We start from the raw sequence: 14727 nt of genomic DNA on the forward strand, positions 1-14727 counted from the left end.
CAAAGCCAGGCTCTCTTCTGTTCACCAAATCAGAAGAAAACATAGGGACCTATATTTGGAGCCCAATCCAATAGTTCTTAATCATGCAAAAATCTCATTGAAGTCAATAATATTGAATGGGGTGTAATTCCAGGAAGAGTTTGGCCCAAATGGCGTTTTGCCTGAATAAGAACTCCAGAGGTGGTGTGCTTTTGTGTGCTTCATTTTAGGGTGGGATAACTTAAACCATTAAAAGTAACGTTAACCACATCTACATTTAAAATTAGATACTATCTGTACATTAATCAAAGGTAATCTAGCCCTTGGTTTCTCAGAGAGGTTCTACTTATATCAATCACCATAAGCATTTTTTTGAAGCTGGTCATTTTATATAAAAACTGAAAATGAATATTTTCTGGGACTTAATGAATAATGAAAGAAAAATAAAAGGAGTACTTGTGGCACCTTAGAGACTAACCAATTTATTTGAGCATAAGCTTTCGTGAACTAGTGAGCTGTAGCTCACGAAAGCTTATGCTCAAATAATTTGGTTAGTCTCTAATGTGCCACAAGTACTCCTTTTCTTTTTGCGAATACAGACTAACATTTATTAAATTACTTTCACTCTGAAATAAAAAATTCTGAAAACTAAAACTTGCAGCATAAAAAGGAGAAAGTGGTCTTTAAAGAGCTATAATAACGTTACCTATAAATCTTTTCATTGTAAGAATCAGGATGCAATCCTCAATGAGAGATTTTTCTAAGCAAGACTTACAAGATCTTATCCAAATTTTGTTTTGAAGGAGAATTTATTTTAATGTTACTACTTTGTTCTGAAAAAAAAGCATTTCAGCTATTTTAAATTACATAAAAACCATTACAAACCCAGATTTTTAAAAGAATAAAAATAATAGGTTACTACTTTTAAGTGAGATAAATAATTACAGAATTCAGTATACCAACAAGTTCACTCCTTGACAAGCTTTGGGTCAGATCTCGCCTTTCTAGATTATTCAAAACTTTAAAAATCAGTGGAAATTCTGCATTTGCAGTGGCTTCGGGACTCGATCCGAAAGTTCACTTTCTTACTGCTGTCAGGCATTTCTAAGTAAACTTGCTTTTAATTTAGTTATGTTTTGGAGGTGGGACACAAATCCACAATTCACATTTTTTTTTAAATACAGAAAGGTCAGTAAATTGCAACTTTTAACACTAAGAAACCTGTTTTATACATCTTTAGATTAAAAACAAAAACAAAAATTGTCCAGTATTGTCATTCTGGAAGAAATCTTGGAGGCTTTCTACAAGTTTTTACGAAAAAATACAAGGTTGTTTTGTTTTTTAAACAAAAATAAACGAAGTAGATTACAACTTTTAAGTGAAAGTGAACAGCTGAGCTATTTCTAGATGGTCAGACCTTCAGTTCTCTTAAAAAAAAAAAAACTTTTAAAAGTGTCTGACTTTAAAAAATGAAGAGCAGAGAGTTAATTAGAGCTTGGAAAATAATAATATCATCTGCGTGAGGTGGCTGCCTTTGCCTTTTTCTCTCTCTCTGCTTATTTCTCTCTCCGTGTGGCTGGCAACTCCTGCTCTGTGCTGTGCTGTGCAGTGCTCTCCTCTCTCTTTCTCTCTCTCTCTTCCCCCCTCCCTGCCTCCCTCCCTTCTCTCTGTCTCTCTCTCTCTCTCTCTCTCTCGCTCTTACACTGCCAGCCCCTGATGTGATGGCGAAGAAACCCCGTTGACAAGGCACTGCTTTTTCATGACGGTGAGTTTCCCTTTGAGTGTATTATAATTTTGTGATAAAAATTTCAAGGAAAAAAAAACACACAACCTCCTTCCTCCCTTCCTTCGGGGAGGGAAAAGAGAGGGGGGAAATCTATCTCCAGACAGACAGAAAAGAAAGAGGAGCAAATTAACAACCAGGAGTTGCCAAAACCAGGATATTAGGTTTCAGCCCAGAGAGCTATTGGCTCTGGGGCTATGTATATAAATATATATCTAGAGAGAGCGAGAGGGGAGACAGGGAGAAAGAAGAGGGATATTTTGGTGGGTGGTTGTTGAGCAGATGCTAATTCACATGGAAATGAAATATTTATTTCTTTTTCAGCGAGGCTGCGGTGGTGGCTGCTGAGGCCACTTGGAAAAAAAAAAGTTGTTTCTTAAAATAAAGAGGAGAGAGATAAGGTTTCAGGTCCAGGCTGATCACTGCAGAGAGGGGAGAGGTTTGGGGTGGTTTTTTCCCCCCTCTTCTTGCTGATGCCATGCAAATGCAGGAGGGGGGGGGGGGAATCTCTTTTAATGACTCATTGATTGAGCTGGTTTAAAATTAGTTGTTGTTGGTCTTTTTTTTTTTTATTTTCCGCCCCCCTTGATGGCCATCGAGAGGGCTAGAAAGAGGAGAGGGGGAGAGAGAGAGTGCGTGTGTGTGTGAGAGAGAGAGTGAGGAGCGAGGGGGATAGAGAGAGTGTGAGAGGGAGAAAGAAAAATAATCTTTTCAAATCTCCTCCCTCTTTTTTTTCCCCCCTCGTTTCTTTGCGTTTCTCTAAAGCTCTCTGGGCTGTGAAACACTCTTTCTTCCTCCTCCTCAGGAAAATGGAGACACTTCGTCTCTCTCCTGGCTGTGTGGGGCTGGGAAGGATTTTTCTTTTTTTCTTCACTCCTGGCTTGATTTTCCCCCCCGCTACCTGCTTCCACCACCCTGATCTTGTAATTCCTCTGAATTCGTTTCTCTGATGTGTGTCTGCTGCGGATTTATTTTTCATCGGTTTTAATGTAGCCACTAGATTTTGTTGGTTTCTTTGCAGGTTTCTTCAGAATTTGCCTGTCTTTATTTTTTCCACGGCGTGGAACTGATGATCCCCGGGTGCGCGTGCGACTTTTGGGCGGTGGACTTGGGTTTAATTATCTTTCTTTCTTTTTCTTTTTTTGTTCTTTTTTTGCTTTGTAGGATCAGGCTTCCCCCCCCCCCTCCCCCCCGCTTTGAACGTATTTACCTGTAATCTCGCTTTCTCTCTATTTTAAAACGTAATAATAAACCGAGACACTCTTGAGTAAGCCTTTTGGTTTTGCGTTTTAAGGGCTGTGTATCTGCTGCTTGGATTTTCTGCGTATCCGGTTCCTCCGATTAGTCCTCTGAGCCATTTTTTTTTTATTATTTTGAAAAATCTTCTTCGGAATTTGAGCCAAAACCAAACACTGCTGGCATTATGGATGGGGCTTCATTGAAACCTTCTGAGCCGAGGAAGGGCAAAGTAGTTGTTGGGTATTTTTTTTTTTGAGGGGAGGGGGTTGGTTAATTTTAGCGGCTTTCTCCTCCAACCTTAACAAAAAAAAATCCTCTTTCCGATCACGGAGTTGTGGGGAAAGTGCTGTAATATGGCATCGTATTTTTTAAAACACCCTCTAACAACTGAAGGGGAAATAGGACACGGTTTGTGTTTCAAGTGTTATTTAATAAGCAGTGGGGGAGGGGAGGCGAGGCGTGGGGTGGGGGAGGCCATGGGCTTTTCCTGACACACACTCTCTGCTCGCCCCGGTCCCGTCAGGATTTCAGTTCAAAGGAGAAAGCCCCGCCGCCGCCGCCTGTCGACTCGGCTGTTGGTTTGCCGCGCGGGGCTGGCTCGCTGTGTGTGACTGGGAGAGCAGGAGAAGATGGCGCTGTCTGGCTGCCTGCCAGCGTTTGTTGCGCAGTTTCACTGTGACTCTCCTCCCCTACAGGCGCCATTTTAAAGCCCTGGGTGGTTGGGGTTTTTTTGTTTTTCCTTCATTTTTCATTTTCATTCCACTGTGTGGGGCGTCGCCCTCCTCAGGTCATTTCCTTTGCTCACTCGGACTGTTCAAAATGCTGCTTGGGCAGCAAAGAGCACTTCGTTCCTCACTGAGGGAAAACCTCCTTCCCTGGTCTCCTTCCCTGCGGAGATGGGTGTGAAAGCCTCTCCCTCTCTTTGGGGGCGGAGGCGGGGGAGGAGATGAAAGATCATGTTGCTGGGTGTGTTAAGGAAACATGACACGGTTATGTACTGAGCTCTCAGTAGCTGTTTCCGGAAGGGGCCCTTACACATCTCCACTTCATTTTAAGTCTCTTCCCTTCCTCCCCCTTTCAGATTGTCCCCACAGCCCTTGACTCAGCTGCCAGAGCGAGGGGTGCACTCCTGGGAGGTGTGAAACGCCTTCAAATCCAAATGACTTCAGTGGGGTGTGAGGGAGCTCTGTGTCCCAGAGGGTGGAGACCCTGTTGTTTAAAGGCTGATAACGTGAGTGGAATATTTGTTGGGTTACCTGTGAACCCAAAATGTGGCCCCAACTTGGGGAGGGGAACACTCCCTCATTTGAAATTCATTTCACAGTGAGATTAAAAGCATTTCTCTTCTGTGGTGAAAGCTGCTGTCTCAGGCTTTGATACTCAAAATAAGGCGCATTAATAAAAAAGTAATAGGAATGAGACATTTCAAAAATTTCTGTAATACAGATGACAAATTAAAAATTCTTCATCGCTAGAAGGACAATAAAGACGCCTTTAATTAGCCTTGTAAAATTCTACTTAGCCACATGCCTAGGGCAAGTAACCCATTTGGTGGGTGAGTAAACAGCAAATTTTTCTTATCCTCTGCTAGATAGACATGAATTTGTATTTTGTGTGGGGGAGAGTTGGTGTGTCTTCATGATCATTTTTAAGGCTGATTTTAAAAGAATTTCCCAATGAGAAGGCTCCCTCTGACTGGTAGTTCTGTTATGATGAAACATGGGGGGGAGGGTTTTGTTTTGGAGCTGTGTGTATTTCAGTGAGACCATTGAAATCTCCCTCCTATTTAAAAAAATAAAACTTCATCATTCAAATTCTACACCGTTTAAGGTGTACCTATTAATGTGCATATTTAGAAAAAGGATAAAATCTATATTCAGGACACATGAATGAACTCTGTCAAACTGTGTAAAAAAACTACTGAAGCATGTGGCATATTGTTTGTTTCCCTTTTAATTTTATGCCTTTTGATACATCACAGTATGTCCCTGTCAGACTCAGACCTCTCATTCCTTTATGATGGTACTGAAAGATTTTCTCATTTGGGATTAATTTTAAGGCATTTTTTAAAAGCCTTTGTTTGTTGGTGGATGAAAGGATTTTGAGTTGTATTTTCAGTGAGAAATTAAACATTTTCCTCATTTAATTGTTTTTAAATCTCTTCCTTTATATAAATTATAATGTCTAGAGCATATCTAGATACAGCTCTATGAATGCTTGTTTGTTTTTTGAAGACAATCCATATTGATGACAGGACAATAAACTCTTCCAAATTCATTATTTAAAGTCAATTAAAAGGAAGTGAAATTCTTGTTTGCTTACAAATTTTATATTTTTTAATACAAGAAAACATGTCACTTTCAGAGCTGTTACTTTACATTATTTTGCTAAGAATAGTATTGAGGGTGTGAAGGAGGAGTCATTTTATTAGTAGTACTGATTATTTATACTACAGAATATATCTGATTCACACTAATGATTGGGAGATCCCTTGTGGATTATTGTACTAATTTGTGCAAATTAGTAAGTAAGTGACAAAAATACGGTAACAGTACCAAGGGTACTGTGTCAGTAACTGCTCAATCCTGCAAATGCTTAAACGCATGCATATGTGTACTTGTGAGTAGTTCCAAACACTTACTGGATTGGGTCCTAAATGTACTAAGGGCATTTTAACAAGTCTCACTTTGGCTTGGCCTCCACTTGAAAGTTTTGCTGGCATACCTGTGTCAGAAGTGTGAAAAATTGCATCCTTAATCAACCTACATGTGTTAGCAAAAGCCCCTGTATAGATGCGGCTATACCAGTTAAAAAAAAAGTCCTTTTGCTGGAATAGCTGATCTTGTTTGGGAGACTGGTTGGTATAAGGCAGTGGTAGTCAATTTTTTGTCAAGATTCAAATTTCCTTGGTCAAGGTAAAGTCAAGGTCTAGGCTCCAGGAATCCCCCCCCTCCCCCCCCCCCGTAATGATAATAAGTAAATTAAAAAGATTTCAGGGTCCGTTCAAAAGTGTCTGGTGGTCTGGATTTGGCCCATGGTCACCTGTTGACTACCCTTAGTATAAGCTGTATTCGCAGAAGTGTTCTTTTGGCAGTGTAAACTGCTTCTTTTCTAGGATGGCCAATATAGCTATACTAGCAAAGACAAGATACTGGTGTAGATGTTGTTTATATCGGTAAACTGCGTCTTTGCCGGTATAGCAGTGCCCCCTCCCAAGTAAGATTAGCGATAGCAGCAAAAGCACATTTTTGCTAGTATAATTGAATCTATGGTAGGGCTCGTGCTGGCACAGCTATATAAGTCGGGATCACACTCCTTTACACCCCTAACCAACGTAATTTTGTTAACAAGAGCATGAGGGTAGCCACAGTTATACTGCAAAAAAGCCCTTTTGCCAGTTTAGCTTATTTTGTTTGGGGAGCTGGTATAAGCTATTCTGGACAGTATGAAATGCGTCTCCACTAGGAAGCTTTATTGGTATAGCTATACTAGCATAGCTGTACCAATAAACCCTTTCTAGTGTGGACAAGGCCTTTGTGCTTGCCTACTTCAGAAAGTTTTGCCTCTCTAATTACACCAGTATAAAGCAACAGAAAAAAACCCTCCACTGTGGATGCAGTTATACTGGTTTAAAAGTGCTTATTCTGATTTGGGAAGTGAAAGTTAGATGGGTAAAAGGCACCTTTATACTGGTATAACTGCATCCTCCACAGAAGAGCTAATGGTGGTATAACTACGTAGGTAAAAAAAAACACACCCCTAAATGACACAGTTACACTGTTACAACTTTTCTACTGTAGACCAAGTCTTTGATTTAGTTATAGAAACCGTGTTTTGCTCTATTTTTTCATTCAGAATAATTGTGTTTACAGATTAATGAAATGAGAATTAACAAAATTAATTAACACTATATAATACATCCTTTCCCCTCTTAACTGGATTCCTCATCTAGATGATATATCTTCTAGAATTGTTTCAAGAAGCATTTTGAATGAGGACAAGTTTTAAAAAAATATCAGTGAGACAAATCTTCCTTAAAATACTTTGCAAAATCCTTCATGGGTGAAATCCTGGACCCACTGAAGTGAATGCCAAAACTCCCGTTGACTTCGGGCCAAGAATCATCTTGTATCTTTCTTGAGGATTTCCACTCTAGTTTTCTGGGCAAACTAAGTACTATAAGTTCAGTGTGTTCAAACATTCAAACTGTTCATTCATCTATTAGGTCAGTGTGTTCAAACATTATTTGGTTTCTAGAACAGGATAATTGAAGGGTACATAGTGTCATGCTCAGCATGAATTATCACCAGTAACACAGTATTACTTCATACATTCCTCTGTGCTTTAAAGGTGTTCTTTCTGTCTTTTCCAAGATATCTGATTATTACTTTAGTGACTAGTCAGGTGTATTGACAGGAATGCCACTGAAAATGTCTGTACTGGACACTGATTTACAAGTAAATTAAGTAATCAAATTCTGTTCCCAAAATTTTTAAATCTGGGATTGCATTATGTCACTTTCTCTGTCTGGTATCTTTAAAAAATATGTAAACATAGCAAAAGAGCATGAGATACAGCTGTTCTGAACAGCAGATTAAATAAAGCCAACTGAAGAAACTGGTACAAGAAATTATTCATAACACTGTATTGCAATGTAGCAGGTACTGTAACATGGTATGATGTTGAATATGATGGTATTTTGAAATATTCAAGAACATCTCAGCATATAATAGAGAAAGAAGTACCAGTTTTAGGCAACAGTACTGAGAGCTTCAGGAATCTATACAGACTTTAGACAGTAATTTAGTTTCTTTCACTGGTGTGCATATTCTTAAAATGTCAGCACATGTTTTACAATTTTACAGTACTGTACATCCAAGCCTCTATGGATATATTTAGGGCCTTAGTACAAGTATGTGAAATTCAGAATGGTTTCCCAAAACTCAAATGAGACCTCCTTAGTTTTCTGAGCTATTATTAACGATGAATGAAATTTAAGGAATATTTGAGTACTGGATGAACTGCCTTTATCTTTTTTTTTCTTTGTACAGTGCTTTAGTGTGCATGTGTTACTTGCCCTTCCAGTGCAGAGACAGTATATGTCACTGTAAAAGGATACAGTCCTCTAAGATGATTAATGCTTCCTGAAAGGGAATTAAAGTGTATTGGGAGTCGAGGACACTTGCAGAGGCGTCCAGCAGCCCACTGGAGATAGTACTTTATGTATTTAATAGGTGATTCTAGTGATGTATGTAATTTTTAAAATTAGTCTGTGATGTATAGTATATATAATGTTATATATCACAAAGTAGTTTTCCGATCTTTTATCAACCATAGTTTTTTAGTAAGGGGCTATTAATATGCAAATTGTTCAGGTGCAAAATTTAAATTGCACCTTTCTTGTCATAGAAGTACTTTGAGAATATTAAAATATTAATATTTATTTCCAGAGTCACACAATTGATTTGCAACTTTATAATCTAATCTTTTAAATAAAAGATTCCTCAGTATGAGACCCCTAGATCAAAATCCATTTTACACAGAGAAAAAAGTTGAGATTTTAAATATCGTATATACTCGATCATAAGCCAGTTCGTTTATAAGCTGACCCCCGCCCCCCAAGATGGATAAGTAAAAATGGTAAAAACTGTATGACCCTTTCATAAGCCGACCCTATATTTCAGGTGTTGGCAAACTTCGGCTCCCAGCCCGTCAGGGTAAGCCGCTGGCGGGTCAGGACGTTTTGTTTACCTGGAGTGTTCTCAGGCACGGAGCCCCTCAGTTTCCAGTGGCCGCGATTTGTCATTCCCAGCCAATGGGAGCTGCAGGAAGTGGTGCCACTTCCCGCAGCTCTCATTGGTTGGGAACGGCAAACCGTGGCCACAGGGAACTGAGGGGCTCCATGCCTGCAGACGCTCCAGGTAAACAAAACGACAATGTATTAGATATTCAATTCAATGATTTCATAGAGTTTAAAATAATCAAATTTTGGTGTAGACCCGTTTATAAGCCGACCCCCGCTCTTTGACGCGTCACCTTTTTACCAAAAATATTCGGCTTATGAACGAGTATATACAGTAAGTGCCAATGAAAAAGCAAATGTTTGCGATTCTATCTTAAAAATATAGAATGTAATTTGGAGTATAAATGATTTTGAGTAAAGTACGATAGTTGTATAATTGCTGAGGCTTATCTTTGCCTGGGCCTGTGGAAAATATTCACAGGACACAATTGTACCTTTATTAGAATATGAACAGAAAGTACAGTTTTTGAGTGGATGGGCTAACTGAAAAAGTTTACTGTACTTTTCTCAAATTAGTTTCACTTGCTGGTTTTAATGTATAAAAATGACACCTTGATAATAGTTCATCCATTTTTTCCACACTACTCTCTTTATACATTTCATATTCTTAGTTTTAGTGTAGTCAATCAAATTCCACAACGTTGGCCACTTTTTTCCAATGAACATTCTCTAGCAGTTCCTGGTGCATAATTTTCAAACTAACTGGGGTAGGGAAGAGAAATATATTTTAATAACATTTCATGTACTTCAGTTGTGCAAAAATCAAAATTTGCTTCTTGAGAGTAAAGGCAGACAATGTGGGGGAGCAGACTCCGTAGCTGACCATTTATATGCCTGGTAAGTTTTTGTGAGAGTCAGATAATATCCCCTTGTTGGAAGGTTCTCACATTGCCATTTTTAACGACGTTTTAGAAATTTAAAAAACAAAAATATGTAGTAATAAGGGTTTGAACTTACTTTTATTTATTTTTTCTGCATATTACAGAATTCTCAGACAATACAAGCCAGATTCCTTGCAGAGCTCCCTTCAATTACATTTGGGACTTGTTTTAACTAGTAAGCTAACACATGGTAATGAACACATTGAAATCCTAGTATGGACAAGGCAGTTGTAGTTTTAATGCATTAGCAGGTCTATGTAAATGCATGATAAAATACTTCTGTTTTTTTTCTTATGTTGACACACCCTCGGGGCAGTCTTGGCCCCATTGAAGTCAATGGGAGTTTGCCATCAAATTTAGTACGGCCAAGATTTCACTCGGGGGGTTTTGCCTGGGCAAACACTGCAAGATCAGACTTATTGTGTTACACACAGCTTTGATGTAATTACGTTAATGAAGGATATAGTGGTAGTCTTGATTCTGAATTTTTTTCTTTCCATTACTTTGAGTTGTACCATAGTAAGTTTTAGGGCTGTCAAGCGATTAAAACAATTAATCATGATTAATCAGTGATTAATCACACTGTTAATAATGGAATACCATTTATTTAAATTTTTTAGATGTTTTCTACATTTTCAAATATATTGATTTCAATCACAACACAGAATACAAAGTGTACAGTGTTCACTTCCTGTTTATTTTTGAATTCAAATATTTGCACTGTAAAAACAAAAGAAATAGTATATTTCCATTCACCTAATGCAAGTACTGTAGTGCAACCTCTTTATATGAAAGTTGAACTTACAAATGTCGAATTATGTACAAAAAATAACTGCATTCAAAAATAAAACAATGTAAAATTTTAGAGCCTACAAGTCTACTCAGTCCTACTTCAGCCAATCGCTCAGATAAACAAGTTTGGTTACATTTGCAGGAGATAATGGTGCCCGCTTCTTTTACAATGTCACCTGAAAGTGAGAACAGGTGTTCGCATGGCACTGTTGTAACCGGCGTCGGAACATATTTATGTGCCAGATGTGCTAAAGATTCATATGTCCCTTCATGCTTCAAGCACCATTTCAGAGGATATGTGTCCACGCTGATGACGGGTTCTGCTCGATAACAATCCAAAGCAGTGTGGACCGACGCATGTTCATTTTCATCATCTGAGTCAGATGCCACCAGCAGAAGGTTGATTTTCTTTTTTGGTGGTTCAGGTTCTGTAGTTTCTGCACTGGAGTGTTGCTCTTTTAAGACTTCTGAAAACATGCTCCACACCTCCTCGAATGCTGTACCTATTTTTAGAAATCTCACATTGGTACCTTCTTTGCGTTTTGTCAACTCTGCAGTGACAGTGTTCGTAAATCAAACGTGTTGGGTCATCATCCGAGACTGCTGTAACATGAAATATATGGCAGAATGCGGGTAAAACAGAGCAGGGGACGTACAATTCTCCCCCAAGGAGTTCAGGCACAATTTTAATTAATGCACTGTTTTTTTAAGAACATCATCAGCATGGAAGCATGTCCTCCAGAATGGTGGCTGAAGCATGAAGGGGCATATAAATGTTTAGCATATCTGGCACGTAAATACCTTGCAACGGCGGCTACAAAAGTGCCATGCAAGCACCTGTTCTCACTTTGTTGACCTTGTAAATAAGAAGCAGGCAGCAGTATCTCCCGTAAATGTAAACAAGCTTGTTTGTCTTAGCGATTGGCTGAACAAGAAGTAGGACAGAATAGACTTGAAGGCTCTAAAGTTTTACATTGTTTTGTTTTTGAGTGTAGTTATGTCAGGGAAAAAAATCTATATTTGTAAGTTACACTTTCATGATAGAGATTGCATTACAGTACTTGTATGAGGTGAATTGAAAAAATACTATTTCTTTAGTTTATCATTTTTACAGTGCAAATATTTGTAACAAAAAATAATATGAAGTGAGCTCTGTACACTTCGTATTCTGCAATGGGCCACTCTCGTTACTACTTCAGAAGTTACTTTTTCCTCCCTTGGTATCCTGTTGTCAATTGAATTGTCTCGTTAGACTGACCTCACACTTCATAAGGCAACTCACATCTTTTCATGTATTTTTACGAGCTCCTGTATTTTCCACTCCGTGCATCTGATGAAGTGGGTTCTAGCCCACGAAAGCTTATGCCCAAATACATTTGTTAGTCTCTAAGGTGCCACAAAAACTCCTCGTTGTATTCTGTATTGTAATAGAAATCAATGTATTTGAAAATGTAGAAAAACATCCAAAATATTTAATAAATTTCAATGGGTATCCTATTATTTAACAGTGCGATTAATTGCGATTACTTTATTTTAACCACAGTTAATTTTTTTTAGTTAATCGCGTGAGTTAACTGCGATTAATCAACAGCCCTAATATGTTTGAATTTTTTACAACAGTACTCAACCCAAGGGAATAAAAATGTAACATACAATTTATCAGAGGGGTGAAATAATTCAGAACTATTACAATGTAACCAGAATTGTAATAGTCTTCCTTTTCACATAGCTGTTAGAGTGACATATTTTGTTAGGATTTTGCATAATGTAAATAGTCAATATTATAGTAAGACTGTTATTTAAAATACTGGAAAATGGTGTAAATATAAGTAAGTATGAAATATTTCATGCTGTTGGCTCTGATAGATCAGTTGTATTGTAAATCTCATTGAAAACTCTAATTTCAGATATATCCAGAGCAGATGCAATATGTAAAATCATATCAAAATTAATGAGATTTTGTGTGGTATGCTTTGTATAATTTAAATAATTTTTTAAAAGCATAAACTTAAAACGTTAAGAATGTAGCCTACTGTGTATGCAGTTTGGTTGTGTTTCAAACTAAACTTGCCCATTTCCTAATTTTAAAAAGTAAAGATAGATAGAGCAGTAATTTGTCTTAAGATCTAAAACATTTATTAAGTAATTTTTGTTCTGGTACTTAAAAACCAAAACAACTAAAATCAAGATATCTCACTATTTGGTGAATTTTAGAATATTTTAAACTGACTTTTGCAATAACAACAAAAACAGTGGCCTCCAGGCTAAAAATCTATGACAAGTTTTAGTTTGATGTGATTTGAAATGGCTTAATTTATACATGCATAAATCTTTAGCAACAATGGTGCTACTGCAGTCCCCTTTTTAGTGAAGAATTTAAAGATGGAAAAGAAACCTGAAAAAGCAAAATTTGGTGATGGTAGTGTAACACTACAAAACTGATTTTAATATGTAACGTCATTGGAATTCAGTTAAATAATTTACAATTTGGAGGGAACAAGGAATTTAAAATATTTAAATATAAATTGTGATCTTGATTTCATGCCTAGTATAAAGTGAACAACATTGTCATTGAAATATAAATAGTGTTCAGGGACAGTTTTAGAGGAAGATATCATATACAACGAGATTTACCAAGTGGAGTCCTGATTCTGTGAATACTTACGCACGTTCTTGAAGTTAATGGGACTTTAAGCAAGTGAATAAAGTTTTTACTGGTTAGAGTCTGCCTCAACTTGTTAAAAAAACTTCAGCCCATTATCTATACCTTTCCGCTTTGGTGAAGAGTACAAATAATACCTTTAGTGCGGTGGATAAAGAAACTGGAGGTGATAAAATCTTTGTTTTTGTTTGAAAAGGAATATTGAACACCTTGTTTAGTGTGTTTTTTTTTTTAATTTACATTTTTTAAGTCTGAAATCAGCTTTTCCTCGAGATTTCACATAACGAGGAGATGCTTGTTTTCCTCTGCTTACACTGGTGGAGAGGAAGAAAACTTAGTGGAAATCAAGCCGGGGCAAAGGGATCGAGGAGAAGGTTGTGGAGCATGGAAGTCCATCTGTTGATATTCGGTATCGCATGTTTGGGGATCTTTCTATTGGAAGTGGCATATTGAAGCAGAGCTGGGAAGCAGACAGTCTCTGTGGCATGCTTCTGTCCTAACACAGAAGTTTTCCAACGTTCTATCTTTCTTGACAGCTGAGCTAGGAGAGAAAGAGCGAGAGTCTATTCCAGATTGTACTTTAAAAAAAAAAAAAAAGTTACTAATGTTGCAATTGCAGAACTGAATTCTGCTTTCATTTACATTTTTCCAATCCAGTTGGAGACTAACCTGAAGAAATTGCTATTCCATAGGTATAACTCAGGGAAGAATTTGGCTTGCAAAATCTTAATTATTGATAATGTACAGGCTGAAAATTATACAGCCTAGCTTTCTGATCTTAGATTGGGTTTGCAGGACTGACAATTAGAAAAGTCATAGTCTTTTAATCTGAGAAAATTTGATATAGTCAGTGAGAGACATTAAACATGGAACCCTTATTTAGTCACTTTTCAGAGAACTGCTTCAAAAGAAAAAATATTTAGAAAAAATGGTTATTTTAATTAAAAATATATTCATTTTGGGCAGATCATGTCTTGTGGCCATACAGGGAATAAGAGGATTTACAGTGCTCCCATTTTTCCCTGTATGGGCTTCCATGCCAAGGGTAGCTTCTTGGGGAGGAGAGTAGCGTACACATTCCCCTCCCTTGTGCATGTGGATGAAAGTAGGCAGGAAGAGGTGGTGAATGGACTGAACCTTGGCTCCAGTCCCACAACGTACTGGTCATCCTGTTGGGGGATCTAGTCTATGCCATACCTGGCTAAGGATACCTCCCCACCAGAGTAAGGGGGAAACCAGGAGGCATATTGTGGAGTGACTCCGGTTTTCCACTTGCCTTCTGATCTGTTCCAAGGGTAGTTCAACAATATACTTAGGACTTGTGGCAAAGCCAGAATTTATCCTTTCATTAGGTGGATTGGTGATTTCTTCAGACATTTAAATGGCACAACTCCTTGTTCACTTAAGGGGGAAGCAATTGAGAAAGTCCCTGAAAGTTTGGTCTCCCTGGAGATTATAATGACAATTTGATTACATTGCAATTTTAATGAGATTTGATTATACTATCTCTATATAAAATCATAGTGAGACCATTTTAGTGCAAGTGCATGAGTATACATTGCATTCAAATAAAAATAACCTCTATAGA

General features: G+C 37.8%; 1 protein-coding gene across 2 annotated transcripts in view; it reads left to right on the plus strand.

The window, feature by feature from the left end:
• BICRAL (BICRA like chromatin remodeling complex associated protein) overlaps positions 1–14727 on the plus strand; it is a 77605-nt gene that overhangs the window by 14789 nt on the left and 48089 nt on the right. Inside the window, exon 1 of one of the 2 annotated variants that reach the window (XM_074949334.1) lies at positions 1627–1744. The exons of the other annotated variant lie outside the window; for it this stretch is intronic. The gene's annotated coding sequence lies outside the window, so the exon portion shown is untranslated. Of the gene's footprint in view, positions 1–1626; positions 1745–14727 lie in introns of those variants that run through there. 2 annotated transcript variants of the gene reach the window in all.

The sequence above is a fragment of the Natator depressus genome, chromosome 3 (assembly GCF_965152275.1).
Source record: "Natator depressus isolate rNatDep1 chromosome 3, rNatDep2.hap1, whole genome shotgun sequence".
NCBI classification, from domain to species: domain Eukaryota; kingdom Metazoa; phylum Chordata; order Testudines; family Cheloniidae; genus Natator; species Natator depressus.